This window comes from Rattus norvegicus, chromosome X (genome assembly GCF_036323735.1).
Source record: "Rattus norvegicus strain BN/NHsdMcwi chromosome X, GRCr8, whole genome shotgun sequence".
Lineage (NCBI taxonomy): Eukaryota > Metazoa > Chordata > Mammalia > Rodentia > Muridae > Rattus > Rattus norvegicus.
In genome coordinates, this window is record NC_086039.1 from 31,330,858 (window position 1) to 31,354,143 (window position 23,286).

The 23,286-nt window shown below is 40.5% G+C and overlaps 1 long non-coding RNA gene across 1 annotated transcript; it reads right to left on the minus strand.

Annotated features, from left to right (window-relative positions):
• Nucleotides 1-553: 553 nt before the first annotated feature.
• Nucleotides 554-22,669, minus strand: LOC102551617 (uncharacterized). Its single transcript, XR_362411.5, has 4 exons — nt 22,426-22,669; nt 16,553-20,553; nt 946-1,033; nt 554-797 (listed from the first exon to the last, which is right to left on the minus strand). It is a non-coding gene; the product is annotated as an uncharacterized LOC102551617 (long non-coding RNA).
• Between the last annotated feature and the right edge of the window lie 617 nt (nt 22,670-23,286).

Sequence of the window (23,286 nt, forward strand, 5' to 3'; positions counted from 1 at the left end):
GCTGCCCAGTCGATAGGTTCAAAGGAAACACCCTGTTATCTGCTCACCAAGACTGGGGCTTCTCATGGTCCCCAAAACAGGTGTGTACATCAGTCAGGCTTCCTCCTGCTCTCACTACTCTTTCTGCCACCCCAGAAAAAGCAGCAGAAGAGAACACTGTCACATAACCTGGAACTAGAAAGTTGGAAATCACATACAGTTAATCATCTCTAAAACTTTTTCTTCACTTACAAATTAGAGATGAGCATGTGTGTTTACACAAATAATTCAAAGTAGTTAATCCAAATGTATCACTTGGAAATACTCAGAGGAGAAAGGTCTATATTTGTATTGAAAAAAATTTTAAATGCAGTGGAATATTGAAGATGGCAATCAAAAGAGTCCCCTTAAACCAATATTTGTGACTAATGCCACAGATCATGTGATGCTTCTTAAAGAAGTCAACAGTAATGAAGGTTTTCTGTATTCAATATTAAATGTACAAACGGTGTAACAAAGCAATAAATACTAGAAAACCAGAAATAGATTGAAGTTTAAAAATCTATTTTATTGTGGAAAATTACAAAATCAGTCTTGGTAGAAAGATCCTTCAGTATTTAAAAATATTCATGTAAACAGGAACATGTGATAGACAGTCTTCTTGAATTTTCAGTTTTCCAAATTTAGCTGCTTAAATCAGTCCCATTATTAAAGCATCCTTGAAATTAAAGATGGAATTATTCTTTCAGAATGATCATCTAGTTCCGGAAGGTATCACAGAGTTGTTCCTTGCAAAATGCTTCCTTGTTCTCGGTACACTGTCAATTCAAGAACAAAGAGTTGCTCTTAGTTCAAGCTGGACCAAGCTGCCCTGACAGAGTTACTGTGGAGATTCTGTACTCAGGATGGAGGACGGAACAAAATAATTAGGAGACTGGAGCCAGAGATGTTCTGGGAAAGACTTACTGTGTTCCACAGCTTTTCTTCCCATTTCTTTTTTCGTCTTCTGGCAGCATCCCTCCTACCCACTCATCATGCCAGCAAACAGACGATTCTAGAAAATGAGAACATTATATGTCCACTCATTCCTTTCACTTGGGGTTGCTATCTCAGAACCAGAAGTCTGACTACTTGAAGAGTTTCTGTTGAGTTTTTCTGTAGCCTTCTGAGAGTTGTTCCTACCATGCTCCTTCATTTTTTTTTATACTCAGTGTGGTAAGGCAGAGTGCCAGTGGCCTGTTTACATGTTCAATGCTCTATGTTGGAGGAAACATTCCTCACCCCTTTCAAGTTCCCATTTCTGCACCTTGCACACAGGTGTTTAGGCCTGTGTTGTTCAATGAAAATGTTTCCTTCCTCTACATACTTGCTTAAGGTGCACTACAGAGAAAGTGACAGCCAATGGTACAGACACTACAGACAACAGCACAGCTTTTTTAAGGTCTACTTTGAAATAGGGACAATTCACAAGTTTTGATACTTACTGTCTGCTATGTAGCAAAGCTGTAAGCTAAGCCCTGGGAAGGTCTGAAAAGGATATCTGGCAGCTGTGTTATCTAACATCCATTTGGAGCTATAAAAAAAAGTCATAATCCATCTAGGGAAAACAACTTGTAATTGAGGTCTGAAAGACATACCTACAGAGAGCCCAGGGGATGGAGGACCTTGGAAATTAGCTAAGTCTTTGAACCATTTATAAGTAAATTTTAAGGAGGATATGTGCCACCAGGAGATTTTATCAGAAACTGGCAAATGTACTCCCTAAGCGTCATACCATGTTACATACGTTACATACCCACAAGCAGAATGTGAATTTCAATTGCATCACAACATGACTAATTTGATATTGTCGTTTTTTAAATCTTATTTTTATATATATAATGGCACTGATCTTCCATGTGGTTCTATTTTAAATGTAATTTATTTATTTTTCTTTCATGTGCATTGGCTCTTTGCCTGTGTGTATGTTTGTGTGAAGGTGTCAGATTCTCTGAAACTGGAGTTACCTGCAGTTATGAGCTGCCATGTGGGTGTTGGGAATTGAACCCTAGTCCTGTGGAAGAGCAGCCAGTATTCTTGGCCACTGAGCCATCTCTCCAGTCCCCCTGCAGTTCTTAGTTATACTTTATATGATACCTACTTACACTGAACACTTTTGCACATGCTCAATCACCATTTAATTAATTTCATTTGTTTTTTGTCTTTGTTTTGTAGAACTAAGAATTGAATTTCGGGTCTCATGCTTGCCACCAAAGTACTCTAGCTTTTTTTTTTTTTTTTTTTTTTATTAACTTGAGTATTTCTTATATACATTTCGAGTGTTATTCCCTTTCCCGGTTTCCGGGCAAACATCCTCCTCCCCCCTCCCCTTCCTTATGGGTGTTCCCCTCCCAACCCTCCCCCCATGGCCGCCCTCCCCCCATAGACTAGTTCACTGTGGGTTCAGTCTTAGCAGGACCCAGGGCTTCCCCTTCCACTGGTGCTCTTACTAGGATATTCATTGCTACCTATGGGGTCAGAGTCCAGGGTCAGTCCATGTATAGTCTTTAGGTAGTGGCTTAGTCCCTGGAAGCTCTGGTTGCTTGGCATTGTTGTACTTTTGGGGTCTCGAGCCCCTTCAAGCTCTTCCAGTTCTTTCTCTGATTCCTTCAATAGGGGACCTATTCTCAGTTCAGTGGTTTGCTGCTGGCATTCGCCTCTATATTTGCTATATTCTGGCTGTGTCTCTCAGGAGCGATCTACATCCGGCTCCTGTCGGTCTGCACTTCTTTGCTTCATCCATCTTGTCTAATTGGGTGGCTGTATATGTATGGGCCACATGTGGGGCAGGCTCTGAATGGGTGTTCCTTCAGTCTCTGTTTTAATCTTTGCCTCTCCCTTCCCTGCCAAGGGTATTCTTTTTCCTCATTTAAAGAAGGAGTGAAGCATTCACATTTTCATCATCCGTCTTGAGTTTCGTTTGTTCTAGGGATCTAGGGTAATTCAAGCATTTGGGCTAATAGCCACTTATCAATGAGTGCATACCATGTATGTCTTTCTGTGATTGGGTTAGCTCACTCAGGATGATATTTTCCAGTTCCAACCATTTGCCTACGAATTTCATAAACTCGTTGTTTTTGATAGCTGAGTAATATTCCATTGTGTAGATGTACCACATTTTCTGTATCCATTCCTCTGTTGAAGGGCATCTGGGTTCTTTCCAGCTTCTGGCTATTATAAATAAGGCTGCGATGAACATAGTGGAGCACGTGTCTCTTTTATATGTTGAGGCATCTTTTGGGTATATGCCCAAGAGAGGTATAGCTGGATCATCAGGCAGTTCAATGTCCAATTTTCTGAGGAACCTCCAGACTGATTTCCAGAATGGTTTTACCAGTCTGCAATCCCACCAACAATGGAGGAGTGTTCCTCTTTCTCCACATCCTCGCCAGCATCTGCTGTCACCTGAGTTTTTGATCTTAGCCAATCGCACTGGTGTGAGGTGAAATCTCAGGGTTGTTTTGATTTGCATTTCCCTTATGACTAAAGATGTTGAACATTTCTTTAGGTGTTTCTCAGCCATTCGGCATTCCTCAGCTGTGAATTCTTTGTTTAGCTCTGAACCCCATTTTTTAATAGGGTTATTTGTTTCCCTGCGGTCTAACTTCTTGAGTTCTTTGTATATTTTGGATATAAGGCCTCTATCTGTTGTAGGATTGGTAAAGATCTTTTCCCAATCTGTTGGTTGCCGTTTTGTCCTAACCACAGTGTCCTTTGCCTTACAGAAGCTTTGCAGTTTTATGAGATCCCATTTGTCGATTCTTGATCTTAGAGCATAAGCCATTGGTGTTTTGTTCAGGAAATTTTTTCCAGTGCCCATGTGTTCCAGATGCTTCCCTAGTTTTTCTTCTATTAGTTTGAGTGTGTCTGGTTTGATGTGGAGGTCCTTGATCTACTTGGACTTAAGCTTTGTACAGGGTGATAAGGATGGATCGATCTGCATTCTTCTACATGTTGCCCTCCAGTTGAACCAGCACCATTTGCTGAAAATGCTATCTTTTTTCCATTGGATGGTTTTGGCTCCTTTGTCAAAAATCAAGTGACCATAGGTGTGTGGGTTCATTTCTGGGTCTTCAATTCTATTCCATTGGTCTATCTGTCTGTCTCTGTACCAATACCATGCAGTTTTTATCACTATTGCTCTGTAATACTGCTTGAGTTCAGGGATAGTGATTCCCCCTGAAGTCCTTTTATTGTTGAGGATAGCTTTAGCTATCCTGGGTTTTTTGTTATTCCAGATGAATTTGCAAATTGTTCTGTCTAACTCTTTGAAGAATTGGATTGGTATTTTGATGGGGAATGCATTGAATCTGTAGATTGCTTTTGGTAAAATGGCCATTTTTACCATATTAATCCTGCCAATCCATGAGCATGGGAGATCTTTCCATCTTCTGAGGTCTTCTTCAATTTCTTTCCTCAGTGTCTTGAAGTTCTTATTGTACAGATCTTTTACTTGCTTGGTTAAAGTCACACCGAGGTACTTTATATTATTTGGGTCTATTATGAAGGGTGTCGTTTTCCTAATTTCTTTCTCGGCTTGTTTCTCTTTTGTATAGAGGAAGGCAACTGATTTATTTGAGTTAATTTTATACCCAGCCACTTTGCTGAAGTTGTTTATCAGCTTTAGTAGTTCTCTGGTGGAACTTTTGGGATCACTTAAATATACTATCATGTCATCTGCAAATAGTGATATTTTGACCTCTTCTTTTCTGATCTGTATCCCTTTGATCTCCTTTTGTTGTCTGATTGCTCTGGCTAGAACTTCAAGAACTATATTGAATAAGTAGGGAGAGAGTGGGCAGCCTTGTCTAGTCCCTGATTTTAGTGGGATTGCTTCAAGTTTCTCTCCATTTAGTTTAATGTTAGCAACTGGTTTGCTGTATATGGCTTTTACTATGTTTAGGTATGGGCCTTGAATTCCTATTCTTTCCAGGACTTTTATCATGAAGGGGTGTTGAATTTTGTCAAATGCTTTCTCAGCATCTAATGAAATGATCATGTGGTTCTGTTCTTTCAGTTTGTTTATATAATGGATCACGTTGATGGTTTTCCGTATATTAAACCATCCCTGCATGCCTGGGATGAAGCCTACTTGATCATGGTGGATGATTGTTTTGATGTGCTCTTGAATTCGGTTTGCCAGAATTTTATTGAGTATTTTTGCGTCGATATTCATAAGGGAAATTGGTCTGAAGTTCTCTTTCTTTGTTGTGTCTTTGTGTGGTTTAGGTATAAGAGTAATTGTGGCTTCATAGAAGGAATTCGGTAGGGCTCCATCTGTTTCAATTTTGTGGAATAGTTTGGATAATATTGGTATGAGGTCTTCTATGAAGGTTTGATAGAATTCTGCACTAAACCCGTCTGGACCTGGGCTCTTTTTGGTTGGGAGACCTTTAATGACTGCTTCTATTTCCTTAGGAGTTATGGGGTTGTTTAACTGGTTTATCTGTTCCTGATTTAACTTCGATACCTGGTATCTGTCTAGGAAATTGTCCATTTCCTGAAGATTTTCAAATTTTGTTGAATATAGGTTTTTATAGTAAGATCTGATGATTTTTTGAATTTCCTCCGAATCTGTAGTTATGTCTCCCTTTTCATTTCTGATTTTGTTAATTTGGACACACTCTCTGTGTCCTCTCGTTTGTCTGGCTAAGGGTTTATCTATCTTGTTGATTTTCTCAAAGAACCAACTTTTGGTTCTGTTGATTCTTTCTATGGTCCTTTTTGTTTCTACTTGGTTGATTTCAGCTCTGAGTTTGATTATTTCCTGCCTTCTACTCCTCCTGGGTGTATTTGCTTCTTTTTGTTCTAGAGCTTTTAGGTGTGCTGTCAAGCTGCTGACATATGCTCTTTCCTGTTTCTTTCTGCAGGCACTCAGCGCTATGAGTTTTCCTCTTAGCACAGCTTTCATTGTGTCCCATAAGTTTGAGTATGTTGTATCTTCATTTTCATTAAATTCTAAAAAGTTTTTAATTTCTTTCTTTATTTCTTCCTTGACCAGGTTATCATTGAGTAGAGCATTGTTCAATTTCCACGTATATGTGGGCATTCTTCCCTTATTGTTATTGAAGACCAGTTTTAGGCCGTGGTGGTCCGATAGCACGCATGGGATTATTTCTATCTTTCTGTACCTGTTGAGGCCCGTTTTTTGACCAATTATATGGTCAATTTTGGAGAAAGTACCATGAGGAGCTGAGAAGAAGGTATATCCTTTTGCTTTAGGATAGAATGTTCTATAAATATCCGTTAAGTCCATTTGGCTCATGACTTCTCTTAGTCTGTCTACATCACTATTTAATTTCTGTTTCCATGATCTGTCCATTGATGAGAGTGGGGTGTTGAAATCTCCCACTATTATTGTGTGAGGTGCAATGTGTGTTTTGAGCTTTAGTAAGGTTTCTTTTACATAAGTAGGTGCCCTTGTATTTGGGGCATAGATATTTAGGATTGAGAGTTCATCTTGGTTGATTTTTCCTTTGATGAATATGAAGTGTCCTTCCTTATCTTTTTTGATGACTTTTAGTTGGAAATTGATTTTATTTGATATTAGAATGGCTACTCCAGCTTGCTTCTTCTGACCATTTGCTTGGAAAGTTGTTTTCCAGCCTTTCACTCTGAGGTAGTGTCTGTCTTTGTCTCTGAGGTGTGTTTCCTGTAGGCAGCAGAATGCAGGGTCCTCGTTGCGTATCCAGTTTGTTAATCTATGTCTTTTTATTGGGGAGTTGAGGCCATTGATATTGAGAGATATTAAGGAATAGTGATTATTGCTTCCCGTTATATTCATATTTGATGTGAGGTTATGTTTGTGTGCTTTCATTCTCTTTGTTTTGTTGCCAAGACGATTAGTTTCTTGCTTCTTCTAGGGTATAGCTTGCCTCCTTATGTTGGGCTTTACCATTTATTATCCTTTGTAGTGCTGGATTTGTAGAAAGATATTGTGTAAATTTGGTTTTGTCATGGAATATCTTGGTTTCTCCATCGATGTTAATTGAGAGTTTTGCTGGATACAGTAATCTGGGCTGGCATTTGTGTTCTCTTAGGGTCTGTATAACATCAGTCCAGGATCTTCTGGCCTTCATAGTTTCTGGCGAGAAGTCTGGTGTGATTCTGATAGGTCTCCCTTTATATGTTACTTGACCTTTTTCCCTTACTGATTTTAATATTCTTTCTTTATTTTGTGCGTTTGGTGTTTTGACAATTATGTGACGGGAGGTGTTTCTTTTCTGGTCCAATCTATTTGGAGTTCTGTAGGCTTCCTGTATGTCTATGGGTATCTCTTTTTTTAGGTTAGGGAAGTTTTCTTCTATGATTTTGTTGAAGATATTTACTGGTCCTTTGAGCTGGGAGTCTTCACTCTCTTCTATACCTATTATCCTTAGGTTTGATCTTCTCATTGAGTCCTGGATTTCCTGTATGTTTTGGACCAGTAGCTTTTTCCGCTTTACATTATCTTTGACAGTTGAGTCAATGATTTCTATGGAATCTTCTGCTCCTGAGATTCTCTCTTCCATCTCTTGTATTCTGTTGGTGAAGCTTGTATCTACAGCTCCTTGTCTCTTCTTTTGGTTTTCTATATCCAGGGTTGTTTCCATGTGTTCTTTCTTGATTGCTTCTATTTCCATTTTTAATTCCTTCAACTGTTTGATTGTGTTTTCCTGGAATTCTTTCAGGGATTTTTGCGATTCCTCTCTGTAGGCTTTTACTTGTTTATTAATGTTTTCCTGTGCTTCCCTAAGTGTGTTCAGGTCTTTCCTGAAGTCCTCCAGCATCATGATCAAATATGATTTTGAAACTAGATCTTGCTTTTCTGGTGTGTTTGGATATTCCATGTTTGTTTTGGTGGGAGAATTGGGCTCCAATGATGGCATGTAGTCTTGGTTTCTGTTGCTTGGGTTCCTGCGCTTGCCTCTCGCCATCAGATTATCTCTAGTGTTACTTTGTTCTGCTATTTCTGACAGTGGCTAGACTGTCCTATAAGCCTGTGTGTCAGGAGTGCTGTAGACCTGTTTTCCTCTCTTTCAGTCAGTTATGGGGACAGAGTGTTCTGCTTTCGGGCGTGTAGTTTTTCCTCTCTACAGGTCTTCAGCTGTTCCTGTGGGCCTGTGTCTTGAGTTCACCAGGCAGCTTTCTTGCAGCAGAAAATTTGTTCTTACCTGTGGTCCCGAGGCTCAGGTTTGCTCGTGGGGTGCTGTCCAGGGGCTCTCTGCAGCGGCAGCAACCAGGAAGACCTGTGCCGCCCCTTCCGGGAGCTTCAGTGCACCAGGGTTCCAGATGGTCTTTGGCTTTTTCCTCTGGCGTCCGAGATGTGTGTGCAGGGAGCAGTCTCTTCTGGTTTCCCAGGCCTGTCTGCCTCTCTGAAGGTTTAGCTCTCCCTCCCACGGGATTTGGGTGCAGAGAACTGTTTATCCGGTCTGTTTCCTTCAGGGTCCGGCGGTGTCTGTGGCAGGGGTCCTGCCGCTCCTGGGCCCTCCCCCACGGGAGCCCAGAGGCCTTATACAGTTTCCTCTTGGGCCAGGGATGTGGGCAGGGGTGAGCAGTGTTGGTGGTCTCTTCCGCTCTGCAGCCTCAGGAGTGCCCACCTGACCAGGCGGTTGGGTCTCTCTCTCACCGGGTCTGGGAGCAGAGAGCTGCTGCGGGCCGGGATCCGCGGGTGTGGGACTTCCGGTAAACACAGAACGTGCCCGGTTCTAGAGAAATTCTGCTTCCGTGTGTCCCAAGCTCACCAGGCAGCTTTCTTGCAGCAGAAAATTTGGTCTTACCTGTGGTCCCGAGGCTCAAGTTCGCTCGTGGGGTGCTGCCCAGGGGCTCTCTGCAGCGGCAGCAACCAGGAAGACCTGTGCCGCCCCTTCCGGGAGCTTCAGTGCACCAGGGTTCCAGATGGTCTTTGGCTTTTTCCTCTGGCGTCCGAGATGTGTGTGCAGGGAGCAGTCTCTTCTGGTTTCCCAGGCCTGTCTGCCTCTCTGAAGGTTTAGCTCTCCCTCCCACGGGATTTGGGTGCAGAGAACTGTTTATCCGGTCTGTTTCCTTCAGGGTCCGGCAGTGTCTGTGGCAGGGGTCCTGCCGCTCCTGGGCCCTCCCCCACGGGAGCCCAGAGGCCTTATACAGTTTCCTCTTGGGCCAGGGATGTGGGCAGGGGTGAGCAGTGTTGGTCAGTACTCTAGCTTTAAGCTACAAGGCTAGGCTCCTCTTAATTTTGAGACTGGGTCTCACTGAATTGATCAAGCTGGCCTTGAACTTCCTCAATAGACCAGGTGGCCACTGAACTTGTGATCCTCCTGCCTCAGCCTCTTGCATCATCACACACAGTATGACCAATCAACAAAATAAGGTATTTTGTAACATACCAGTCTAGTCAATTTGTATTTTTGTACTCTTTTATTAGTTTAAGGACATTCTAGAACATTCTTTAAATGTTTTGGTTATAAAATGTATGTATGTTTGTGTGTATACACAAATAGTTATAGCAAATATGTTCTCAGAAAAATGAATTTTCTTTTTTACTTGGTACAGAAATTTTAAAGTTAAGTTGGACCACTCACTGGTCATGGGGTAGAATAAATTCTATAGAATTTGCTTTACAGTCTAACTGCCCAACAGACCTTATAGACTATAATAAAGTCAAAGTCCACTGTCTGACAAGATGTTGAGCTTTACTGGTGTCTTAGTAACTATTTTGGACAGACTTGAAGTCCAGAACTAAGACAGGTTGTATCAATAATGGACAGAACCACACCTTGAAGGGGCTCTGTAGTTATAATACTTCTTGCTCACTATTTAAACCAGTAGTTCTCAACCTTTGGGTCACTATCCCTTTGGAGATCTTTCACAGGGTTCACTTATCAGATACCTGCATAAAAGATATTTACATTACAATTCATAACAGTAGCAAAATCACAATTGTAACATAGCAATGAAAATAATTTTGTTGGTAGGGTATCACCACAAGATGAGGAACTGTATTAAAGGGTCGGAGTGTTAGGAAGGTTGAGAATTACTGGTTTAAACTGAACCTCAGGTCCAAAGATGGACTTGGGAGTCACTATGTTTCTGCTATTCTCTATTAACTCTACTGTCTATAATTGGCATATTAAAGATAAGTAGCAGAGTCTGCACTGTTTGATCTGCCAGAGGCCTGATTTTGACACTCAAATTGCCAGTAACAGCACTGCTCTCTAGCTCCGACCTCTGACCTGGGTGACACCACTTAAAAGCATGACTTCTCTTCAGTGGTCATCCTATGCGACTATCTCTGGAAGGCTCCAGCTCTGAAGGTCTTCTCTGATCAACACACTCCAGGTCTATAGCTCACAGAAACTTACTTAAGGAGGCAGTAAGTCATAGTCTCCTGGCCAAGTGCTGCCTAAATAAAGCTAGGTGACAGTTTACAATCATGCTTTCTCCATGGTCAGTCCTGAAACCCATAGTCTCATCACACATACTATGCCTATTCATCTTAAGCTTTTTTTCAACGTAATAACACATTTATGGCAAAATGACCTCACTCCTCTATACACCTGCATGGTACTCCATTGTGTGAGCATGTCAGCATGGATTTAACCGATCCCTGTTGAACGCTTTGATTGCTGCCAATATTATGTCAGCACAATAACACTTGAAGGAATAAACTTGCGCATTCATTATTTTATTCTTGTGTGGGCAGACATGAAGGATAAATTCCCAGTAGTTGGATTGCTGGGCCAAAAGGTAAACACATTTGTGTTTCTGAAACTCAGTGCCAAATAGTTGCTCTTAGCAACCATACACGAGGGGGTCCGTTTTCCCACAGTCATGCCATTTCCCAATCTCCTAGGTGAAAATAAACTAACTTCTCATCTTCCACTTTCCACATGTTAAACACCTAGCATGTATTCATGAACACTGGATCTTGACACCCTTAACATTAATTTCCTACTCTTCTTAGTATCCCGTTGCTGAGCTAGCAAAGTTTTTTGGACAACATAGCTTCCTCCACATCCCTCCCACAAAAGGCTCAGGGAGGAACTAAATTTGCCTAGTTGAATCCAGTCCCACTTGAGCCTAGGGAGGCCCATGGGGCCTTTTCATTGTGGTGTGCCTGCTGTCTTTCAACTAGCTGTCAATTTTCTCTGGAGGCTGCAGCTGCCTTCCCACCCACAGAGGCAAAAGGCCTGAGAATAAATGCAGCACGCCATCCCCAGGAGCTCAGGACCAAAGCCTGAAAGGACATGGCATTTGAATAGCTCAGCAAGGTTGTAGCTGGGAGGTTCAGTCACGGTGCTCTGAGACACTGCATGTACACTGAGAACTCCTAAAGGGATGAAACAACACAGGCTGTTCCTTGCCCAGTGTGGGAAGCTGCTTACCACCTGTATTTGCTTTTTTGCCTTTCTTCCCCTTTCTCCATCACTTCATTTGGTGGTATTTCCTTGAATTATCTTCTAAATAAAGAGCTTGAACTTTCTTAGGGTCTTTTTTTCTGAGGAAACTAAAACAAAGGTGATAACCTTATAACTGATGATGTGCCACACCTCCTGGCTCCAAGAAATGTGCAAGGTGAAGCTAGTGTTTGAGGTGAGCACAGAGGACAGAGAAAGAAGATGTGTGTACAGTTGGCCCTCCAGATGGGAGCCAATGAGTGTGAACTGAACATCTAGACACTGTTTCTTGTCATCACTCCCCAAGGTAATGTAATGGAGCAACAATTTGCCTAGCACTTACATTGTACTAAATAATGGAAGTAAATTAATATCCAGGAGCCTGTGTGAGCATTACATGCAAATACTGTGCAATTTCATATAAGCTACTTATGTATGCTCAAATTGGTAGCAGCATGGGTCCAGGACCTAAGGGATAACACTCTCCCATATATATATATATATATATATATATATATATATATATATATATATATATATATATTGTGTGTGTGTGTGCGCGTGCTCGCCCACATACATCTATGTATTAGTGATAACACAAGGCTATGCAAAATAAGTGACAGACAAGCATAATAATTCTCATTCATAGCATATACTATGTTGCAGGCACTATGAGTCCTCTTTATGCATCGATTCATTTGATAAGAAACCCTATAAATAAAGTATCACAATCCTCAGCTCATAGATGAAGAAAATAGGACACCAAGGGTTGGACTAAATTGCTGAAGGATCCTGCTCCTAAGTTTGCCCTCATGCCTATCACCCCATGTTGCCTATGAAGTACCGGAGAAGTTCTAGAAATGACAGTTCACTGTTGGCTCTTCGCAGCAGGAGCCGTGGAAGACAAGGAACATGGGATTATGCTTAATTATTGAGGGCTAATCTTTTTAGGACCATCAAAGCGTCCATTCATGTCAGCTAGGATATTGCCAGAACAGAAACTAACTCACAACCAAATATGGCTTACGCAACGGGGGGTCTACTAATAAACCTCATATAACAAGAAGTCCTGGAGGCAGAAGGTTCCAAAAGGGTTATTCAGCACTTCAATAATATGAGAGCAGCAGCAGTTCTTGTCTTTGTTTCCATTTTCCACCTGAGCCTGTCTTTTTTTTATATTTCTCAGGGGTCTCTGATGTGGTCTTGTGTAGGCTGCCTCAGCTCCAAATAGCAGGTGTCATCAGAAAAGGATAAAATGGCCTTGTCCTGGAACTTCCCAGATGTTAGTTCCCCCTTTCCCATTGGCCAGGATAGTGGCTCCTTGAGTAGTCACAAGAGAGCTGGGCAAGAAAGTTGCTGGAACTCTCTACCATAGAAGATGGGTTTAGCTGAAAACAAATCAAAAGTCCCAACACAACAAAAGTAACAGGAGGACAACATGATGATTCCATTTCACTTAAATCCATGTGGAAGCTTTCTTCCTGGAGTCTGCTGAAGTTTGGGGAACCCAGAACTCGACTGTTTTCAAAATCTATGAGAAAACAGTAGAAGGTGGTGTGCAGAGTCCAGCCAGAGAACATGCTACTCGATGATATTCTCCTTCGGGGCTGTTTGCCAGTTACGCCAGAACCCAGCACATTAGACAACAGTCCTTGCTCTTTCCATGGGGTCAGCATGTAGACCTTTAGGAGCCTTCAGAAACTGGCTACCAAGTCAAGGCCAGAGTGAAAAACGTGGTATGGGTGGGGTTGCTGGGCCTAACCTATTTGTTTGATTAGGTACATATTCTACTTAGGGTAGTGCTTTGGGCATTTCCAAGAAGAGATGCTAAGAATGTTTTAGCTGCATATCCTGACCTCAAGAAAGATCTGGTAGTCATAGTATGAATATAGCATGGGTTATATACCAAGCCTTTTCAAAGTAATTCACATGGCTCTTGAATGTTCCATGTATATTTAGTCTTCACTGCACCCTGTGAAAAAAGTTTCATTTATTACTATCCCCACTTACCAATATGGAGTGAGAGACTGAAGGAAACCTAAGCTATTTAAACCATAACTAGTTTAAATAATCTTGAGATTGTACTCAAATATTGTTGAATGATCTCATAAAGTCTAAAATCCAATTAATAATTTAAGTCAGTGGCTATAAAATCTTTTTCAGAAAAAGAAACACAGGGCATTATAAATATTATATGGCTCTATAAAGATCAGGGCACACATTCAAACTGACTTTTTAAAAAATAATGAATCTTACCACAGGTCAGGCAGACAATGAAATCAGCCAGCAAGGCTGGACCAAGCTCCCTGGGTAGAAGACACCTGGAAGATCATTCATTGTTTACAGAGAGATGTGTTCGTGTGATGTTGGGAGCCAGATGAATACCCAAAAGGTCAGAGAAACAAAATAGTCAAGAGTCTGCTGAAACCTGTTCCCTGTTCTCCAAGGTCACTTCTCAGATCCTCATCCCGGGAGAGCATGCAAATTCAAAATGACTCCCAGAAATGCTGAGACAGCTCAGTTGTGTTGAGTGGAAGCAATGCAGATGCTCTCGTGGACGTACTGAAATTTTCTTCCCTAAACTTGGTATGACCAGTTTATCTCTGTCAACCTGGAGCTGTCCCTGATTTAGTGACTGAACTTCCACATACTAAGCCAACTCTCAGTCCTGGGAAAAGTAAGATGTTTGTTCATCCTACATAAAAGATTCCCTTAAATAAGAAATTCTCCTAGCAACAAGCTTTGGAGTATTGATCAGAGTTCTTATATGTTGGGTTTCTTGTTGGAGTTGGGAAAACTGCTAGTTAATGCTGAAGTATTGAGCTGACCCCAAAACAGTAGCCATTAGCTACTAAGCACTTAGAATTAACACATCCACACTGAGGGGTGCTGGGCTGGGGATAGGGAATCAGGTAGAGTCACTCAATTTTTGAATCCATCACTCCCCAAATATTAAAGCTTTACTATGTATTATGCTGATCACATCTCTGAGAGACAATATTCTAGATACATTGGGCTAAGTGAAAAGATACTCTTATATTTAATTGCACCTCTTTATTTCTTTTAATGTGGCTTTTAAGACATGAAACTAGCATGCCATATCTCTCATTATATTTCAGTTAGAGATGGCCCTTCTAAAAAGGTAATTCGAGGAACAATGTTTTTATTAAAGCTATTGGTTTTTTTGCTGGTGTTTACAAAAGCAAACAGGAATTAGTTGAGCTGATGGGAGATGTGTAAGAGAAAGGTGTTTTGGAGGCGTTTCCTTGATGCTGCTTAGGCAAAATAGTGACAAAACACAGCCAGGCTTAGGACCAGTGGCTCCAGGCCAAACTAGAGTATAAAAATAACTCCAGTGAGTTCACTGTTATGAATAGAAAGGCTGCTGGCTCCTCTCATACAGTTTGAATCTTTTATGACCCTAAGATATAAAACACACTTTTTAAACAATAACTAATGTACTCTAAAGTCTTAAAAAAAAACAGGCTTTTGAGTTTTGACCAAGTCTTGACTTTCCAAAGAATGTAATGATGATAATAGCTTCTATGGGCAAAAATCACAATTTCAAAGTTTCTATACAGTTTTTCTTCAGCTATTTCCACTTGTGAGTAATTAGACTGTGAGGTTATCTGAACTGCTGCTTTGTTTGGGGGAATGTGTAGTTACTCTCAGGCACTCATGTGTGCATGTGTGCAAGTATGCATGTGTGTCTGTGTGTGTCTGCATGTGTCTGCGTGTGCAATTGAAAGTGGGTGTCTTTGCCCTCCACCTTATTTTTTGAAACAACTCTCACTGAACCTAGAGCTCACTGATTGGCTAGACTGGCTGGCCAACAAGCTCCACATCCTCCAGTCTCTGCTTCCCTAGTGCGTATACTGCTGGGCCCACCCTTTTAGGTGGGTACCAAGGATCCAAGCTCAGATCCTCATGCTATCTTCTTTGTCCTGAGCTGCTATTTTGTACACATATTACACAGGAGAAGCCAACCTGTGTACAGAACTCTTCACAACTCAGCAACCATAGCCTGTCGATACCTTGAAACCATCTATGGAATATATCCACACCTTGGAAATGGGCAAAGGCTACCAATCAGGTCTGTCGATTTTGTTGTTACTTGTTTAGTTCTACTTCTGAAGAGCTGTTTATTAAATATTTAACAGTGTACCACTATGAAAAACTCCAAACTAGGAAGGGAAAAGATAAAAAAGATGTGTTCTAGAAAGCATTAATAGAACATGCATTCTCTGCATACAAGAATTGATTCTCTTGACAGTTCCTTTAAAATTAAAGGATCTGTGCTAGCTTCAGAGTCTGTGGCACAAGAAAGTGCCTACGTTACTCCTTTCCCTTCATAAGGCAAAGACAAAAATCATTCAAAACTGAGTGAGCTGTCATGTCTAGGAAGGGAGGAAGCCATCCCCACCATTCTAATACAGTAGGTGCATCTAGATTCTGTCCCCTCTCTCCCTCCTCTTCCCTTCTATAACTTGTGCCCCTCCCCTTTTATATGAGCTATTATACACATATAAACACATATCTATATAAACACATAGATATTTTCATTATAGGGATTGTAAGAAAAAGAGCTAAAAATTCCAGAAACCAAATAACAATACAAAGAATTTAACCAAAGAAAGGTGGAATAACATGCTTAATTTCTGTGATAGAAAAAAACAATCTAGCACTAGGAGAAAATTATGAGCTGCAGAGAAAAGGGGTTATGGGGGCAGAAATCTATATATACCTAGTATGATATCACTTCAATCATCTGCAGTTGTCTCTCAGCAAATCAAGCCTGGTTTTTTTTCCCAATTACTTCATTATTTCCCAACAAGAGAATCAGATTAGATAATGAGGGATGAATTTCAGATCGTGCTTCCTCGTGAAAGTTTGCAATTGGCAGTGAGATCTGCTCTATGATAAACTGTTCTAAATTGGAACATTAGGACAACCGTTCTCTCTTAACTCATCCTCTCCCAACCCCAAACACTTAAACAAAGTAAGAAAAATGTTTTCCAGATGGCTTCTCAAGTTTTTATATTAGGCTGTGTATATGTGATGGCACACGCCTATCTTCCCAGCACGTAAGATGTGGAGGCCAAAGGATCAAGAGTTCAAAGCCATTCTCAACTACAATGGACTGCACCCTCAAATTGCAAGCCAAAATCATCCCTTCCTACCTTAAGTTGCAGGGTATTTGGTGGCAACAATGACAAAAGAGGCTGGTGCATCTAGCTGCTCTTCTGGAATCAAAATCTCTCTCATGGGTCCTTGATGGCAAAGCTTAACATAAACAAACAGAAGAATATTTATTGACTTTATCCTTTCCAGTTAGTAAGACTTTCTGTGTCTGTAGCTAAAGGAGCATGGATATGTTTGACTACATGGCACTACCCTGATCTACTGACTGTCTCCTATGTTAAAGCAAGAATGATAACCACAGAGAGTAAAAGATGGGCCAGCAGACAAAGTTTCTTGAGAAATAAACTTATAGCTGCCAAAATCTGGAAGGGGACTCAAAAATGAGTTACCCAAATAATATTCTGGATCAGGGAGGTTCTTTAACAGCCCAGAAATGGGCTGATTTTTACACTTGCCCAGATATAATTTAGACCTTCAGTTGGGATGAGCATGGTTGGTTGATTTGAATGTATGTGGAGGATTCTGGTTGGTCACATGGTGAGCATAAGCTCACTAAAAAACCCACCAGTAGGAAAAAGTCCAACCAAAAAATCCCAGAGTGGGGAGGAAAACTAAGAAGTAAAGAGAACAAAAGCTGATGGTTAGCTAACATCATGAGTCGGGGATTTTGTATTCTAGTTCTTGGACTCACTGCTGTGGAAAGGTCATTGAAAAGCCTCTGTGTTCTCAGAGCTGACTACTAGTTCAGCCAGAACATATGGACCTTTTGTTTTCTTTGGGCCTGTGAACCTAGCTCACTGTGGAATGAGACCGCTTTGTTCTCCTATCCATGTTTGCTACTACACAGAGAAAAGGTCCTCCACATCTCTCAATCTGAGCAGCTCTACCGTGAAGGTTTTCCACGGGGACCTTGGAACTCATGTGTATAAAGCACTTGGAGTAGTGTCATCATTTAGAAAATACTAGATCAATATCTGATATAATAACATTAAGATGTTATTGTAGCCTTCAGTAACTTTATAAGTGGGAGACTTGACAGATAAGTTCGAAAGTGGCAAGAAGGTAGTCTATGATGGTTGGAACAAATTAAGCAAAGGGCATGGACTCTGAGGTAGATGTTTAGGAGAAGAGGCTGGGACATGAGAAGACAGTCCAGTAACTTATCAGGATGGCAAACAGAGATGCACAGAGAGGACACAGCACCCCTGAGTATGGTGCCAGAACTGAATTTCCATCTATCTCTGACACAGGGAAAATAAATTGTCTGGATTTGCCAAACAGGACTTCGAGAACAGTAGCTGTCCTCTGGGGCACACTGGGTGCGGTCTCCAATTTGAGCCTTCTTTTTATTAATGCTGTGCTTGAAGAGGGTTGCCCTAAGGAAATCTGTTACCAAAAGGTCACCTCTCCCAAATCTAGCACCAGTCCACACCCTCAAAAAAGCTACCCAACGCTGCCTTTATTCTGCCCCCTTGTTCTCTTGAAATGTTTTATGGTTAAGACAAAGGAAGATGAGAAATAGGGAGAGAGGTAACAGTGTTTGCTATGTTGGCTTCCATTGGCAGAGCCTCCTCGGAAGTCAGTTGTTACTACACTGAGCAAGGACTTACATGTCTACTTAGCACACTGCCTCAGGAAGTTTCATCCCCTTGAAGCCTCCTCTGAGGCAGAAAGCATCTTGTGGGACCAGTGCCTTCATTCAGTATCTACAAGGACTAAAGCAGTCGTTTATAAATAATACCTTTATCTTTAACACCCAAAACCACCTTAGAGTTTTCTGCCATATACAAAATGACCACCAAATAAGGCAGAAAAGATGAACAGAGTGTCCTAGTTCTTTTATCGTCCTCTTAGGAACTTTAGACATTAGGGAAAACATGGTAAAATTTTGAAGTACATATAGTTATAGTTCCATGTCAGAGAAGACAAGTGTCTATGGTCCTGCGAAAGGTATAATACTGTGATGAGTTGCCCCTAAAGGGAATCTGGTTCTTTCTACAGCCAGTGAACTTGGGAAATAGGTATCCTTTGCTGACAGCGATACTGAAACTTCATATTGGGAGCCTTCCATTTACACGACAAATACCCTCTGCCTGCCTTGCAGGTCATAATGACCTGTAGTAAAAGAATTCCATCTATGATATGAACTATGCTTAAGAGGAAGTATTGAAAGCACGGGCAAAAAGCAAAATCATTCTTGCATTCCTTTTTAAAGTTATCGCAGAACATTATATATTCAACTCCCTGTAAGGGACAGCTGATGCTCACAGGGGCTAGGGGAGTAATGAGAAGGGTATTGTCCATTATCATACTACTTACTATTGTTCAGAGTCTTTCCAGAAAAACTAGCAGAAGACTGACTCGGGCAAAGAAAGATTTCTGGATGTACTATCTAGAAATTTCTCCTAAGCTCTTTATCCCTGTCACTGATATAAACTGTTTTACAACTCAGAGCATTATGTAAGACCAATAACAATCCAAGATATGCTTGTTCATGCAAATACAAATAAATGTGTTCAGGTGGTACTATTGATCTTCCTCTTTAATATCAACCTGCTGTGTATCTATTAATAAATTTGCATCAATATTCTTTGTTGTCTATATATGCCATCTATATGCTTGTGTTCTTTTCCTTCATGTTTGCACATTCTGTAACATCATGCTTATATCCTCCTTAATTAGTGTAATTATTTTATAATTGTTTGGAATTTATGATTTATGTAATACCTAATGCATAATGAAGTAGGATTCATGAGGTTTAGAATCACCGTGGAAACACAGCTCTGGGTAAATCTATGAAAGTGCATCTAGAACAATTTTTGAAAGAAGACCCAGCCTGAATGTGGGCAGAACTACTGGTCTCTTCTACAGCCAGTGCACTTGAGGAAATTAACTAATATTCTTTCTAAATTTAACCTTTAACTGACTCAAACATTTTGCTAAATTGGATATTAGTTTTCAGAAAACCGACAAGTTGTAAATGATTTCTATTGAGTAGAAATAACCCCAAAAGTTAACATATTTATTTCCCTGTAGGACATGAGTCAGGTTTGTTAATTATTTTTCAAAATTATTTTTAAATGTTATTCTAGGGTTTTATTTTGAATGAACATGTATATTCGTCCGCATGCTTGTTAACTTCCTTATCTCTGCACCCTTGAGCCTACTAGTTACTTATTAACTTAGACAATACCTACTAAATATATACATGATAGCATCTTTTGAAATCCAATGTGTGGGCTGATGAGCAATAAAAACATTATTGACCCTAGGATTTCAACCCAGAAACAGTATAATAGTGTTTAAACTTATTCTCAGATAAGTATAACAGACTTAATTAATCAAAGGTCTGAGAGCTGGCTGCACATCTTACGCTGGGAAAATAAGAAAAATTACTCAGGATATTTTAAGGTTGGATGTGGGAAAAGCCTACAAACTGGAGAGGAAAAAGAAAGCTCTCTAAAAGTCTTGAGAGAGATCCCAGAAACACAGCAAGATGCTGACTATGGATAAAGTAGCAGCTGGTGGAGATTCTTTGGTGCCAAGTAGAAAAGAGATGCCGAGGAGCTTTAAGCATGAAGTATATGAATATTTCACTTGAAGTTGTTTGCTATACTGATCTATGCTGTAACTAACATGCACGCGCGCGCGCGCGCGCGCACACACACACACACACACACACACACACACACACACAATCACTGTCCATAGCATTCACTAAAATCTATTAGAGCAAAGGCCTGGATCTGGGAATACTTGGTTGAAAAACCAAATAAGGCCATTCAATCTGGAAATAAGTAATCATGAAATAATGTGTAAGGGTGAAGAGCAAATAAAGGTTAAGGATTTAGCAGAACCATGGTACTTAAAACGGGGGCTACATGGGTGTCAAAGTTAATGTAAGAACTTTCCCTTCAGCCTACTACCAAGTAAACAGAAAGATTAGGGACTTCCCATTGCTGACAATTCTTCATGCAAATAGCACCCTTTCACAATCAGATGTCTCCATGCAAATGAAGAGTTTAATATTTCTGGCCTCCTGTAAGAAAGAAAGAAAAAAACAGTCTTTCCGTCCTTGGTGCTTTGAAAGCATTTTAAACATATTTAACTTTAACATTAATGTGTCCATGTTATAAATACATGTGTTACATATGTTCCCATATGTGTATATATATAATACATGTTTTTAAATAGGTGCTTGTGTGCGTGTACACACATTCCATACCTTTTCCTGGATGAGGATAGAAACTCATTGAGGTAGAAACCATTCTTCATTTATTTATCTTTATCAGTCAAAATATCCCACAGGGCCTGGATCCTCAAGAAATGTCTTTCTATTGACTTAGAAAGCGACCTTTGACTCAATTCATCTTCATTTCACTCTCCCTCATCTCTAAGGACCAGAAACTCTAGTTGCCAAAGGACTAAAGACCTTTCTAGTTAGTCATAGGCAAGAACACATAACTAAAACCTTGTTGGCTGCTCCCTGGCCTATAATGGGGATTCGGCCTCAACTGGTATCATAAGTTTCTGTAGGTTCTTGAGCTTCAGGGACCATCATCTGAAGTGGTCTCTTTGGTTCTCCTCATTCCCTCAGCCTGTCTCTTCCTGTTACCTCACTTTTACCCCTTCCTTCATTAAGTTTCTTTAACACTTTTCTGTTCTTTTTCCACATCACATCTCCTTACCCACTCATATAGCAAGGATTTCTTCAATACTTCTATGCATTATAACCTGACCCTTGTTCTCAGAGAATTTACAATCTCATGAAGGACTCAAACATTAATTATCCGAGTGCTCAAAGCAGTAAATGGTTATAAACCCAACAAGAAGATAGGATGATTAATTTTCATTGGCAGCTTGTTTGGATTAAGTGAGGCCTGAGTAATTAGTAAGGTACACCTTCAGGTGTGTCTGTGAGGGCATCTCCAAAGAGGATTAATTGTGGGAACAAGACTCACCCCGAATGTAGGTAGCACTATTCCATGGTATGGGGTCTCAGACTAAATAAAATGCAGGAGGCAGCTGAGTGCTAGGAATACCATCTCTCTGCTTCCTGGTCTGCCAAAATGTACACACGCAGCCTCATGTTCCTGTTGCCACAGCTGCAAGTCCATCTGGCCACTGCCAAGTCTTCTACACTACAGTAGACCTTCAAACCCTAAGCCAAAATAAATCTTTCGTTCCTTAAGACGTTTCTTACCAGGTATTCAGCCTCAGCAATGACAAAAACCACCAATATGACAAGATATTAAACTTTTTCAATGAAAGCATACAACAGAGTAAGGTAACTTAAGGCAAGGGATTCCAGACATTAGGAAGCCTTTGTACTGGGAGCCCTGTTATATGTAGAACAGCAAGATTAAGAAGCATGTGAACCAGGAGATCAGAGCAACAAGGAACAGGTCAGATGCCATCAGGTTGTCCCATCATGCAGAGGAATTCACGTAAACAAGGAAACACCAGTGTACCACAACTCCCACACTTACAAAGCAGCACTCTACGCTTCAGAAAGAAAAGTCACTAGAGAGTAGAAACTGGTTCTTTGCACCTTCTCTTGTAATTATGACAGAAGTGCTTTTCTTTTTTGTGCGATAGAAGATTCTAGAAAGCTGTTGTCTATTTTGCTGTAAAAATAATCTGTTTAGTGCTAGTGTTTGAGATGCTCAACAGAAAGAAGGGGTAAAACCCACTCCCCACCTCTTTGAGAGTCAAATTGGCCTGAATAGATGGCAGGAGTGATGGCTCTAACAAAACAGAGACTGCATAGTAATTATCAAGGAAGGGAAAGCAAAATAAATGAGTTGTTAACATCGTTGCTAAGACAATTTGTATCTCAGACTGCTTAGGCTGCTATAGCAAAATACCCTTAGACTGGGTCATTTATAAAGAATAGAAATTTACTACTTACAGTTCCAAATGTAGGAAACCCAAGATCAAGTTGCAAGCACCAACAGTATATAGTGACAGTCTGTTCTTCATACATAGACTCTTTCTAGTTGTGCCTTGACAAAACAGAAGAAATGGATAGACTACCTCAGTCATGTTGTATAAGGAATGCTAATCCCATTCATAATGATACAGAATGATGACACATGGAGAGGTGACAGCTATAATGATACAAAGACATGTCAGAGAGGAAAACCTGGCTGGAATATTTGATTGTGCTGAAGAAACTTTTAATTTCCAAACTTCTGCTAACTTGCTTTTGAGTCTGTTTGAGGTCAGAGCAATGCAAATTGCATTTGGAGACCACAAAGTGTCAAACCAATGGTTTCGTAACACTTTTCCACTACCAAGGGCAAGGAAATTCCCCTAAATTGTAGTAACTTCAGAAAATTCTTTTCAGAAAATTCCTAAAATGTATATGAAATATATCTTTAAAACAACTCATTTTGGAGAAGCCCTTTTGTAGTATTTTTTTCTGTTTCATGGAGGGTTTTTTGTTTGTGTTTTGTTTGTTTGTTTGTTTGTTTGTTTGTTTGTTTTGAGACAGGGTCTCATTTAACTCAGGCAAGCCTTGAAATGGCTGTGTAGTTGAGATTGTTCTTGAACTCTTGCTCTTCCCACCTCTTGTCTCCCAAGTGCCAAGACTAATAGCAAGCCCAAATACCTGGAAAAGAGAAGGTTTTGTTTAGGTGGCCAGAAGGAAGGCTATGGAGACATATTTACATTAGCTTAGCATAAGATCGGATGTGTGCCAAGGTCTACACAGCCTGGGCTGCTCCAGGAAGGTCTCATCTTCTGTGATGTTATTTAAACCAACAAAGTT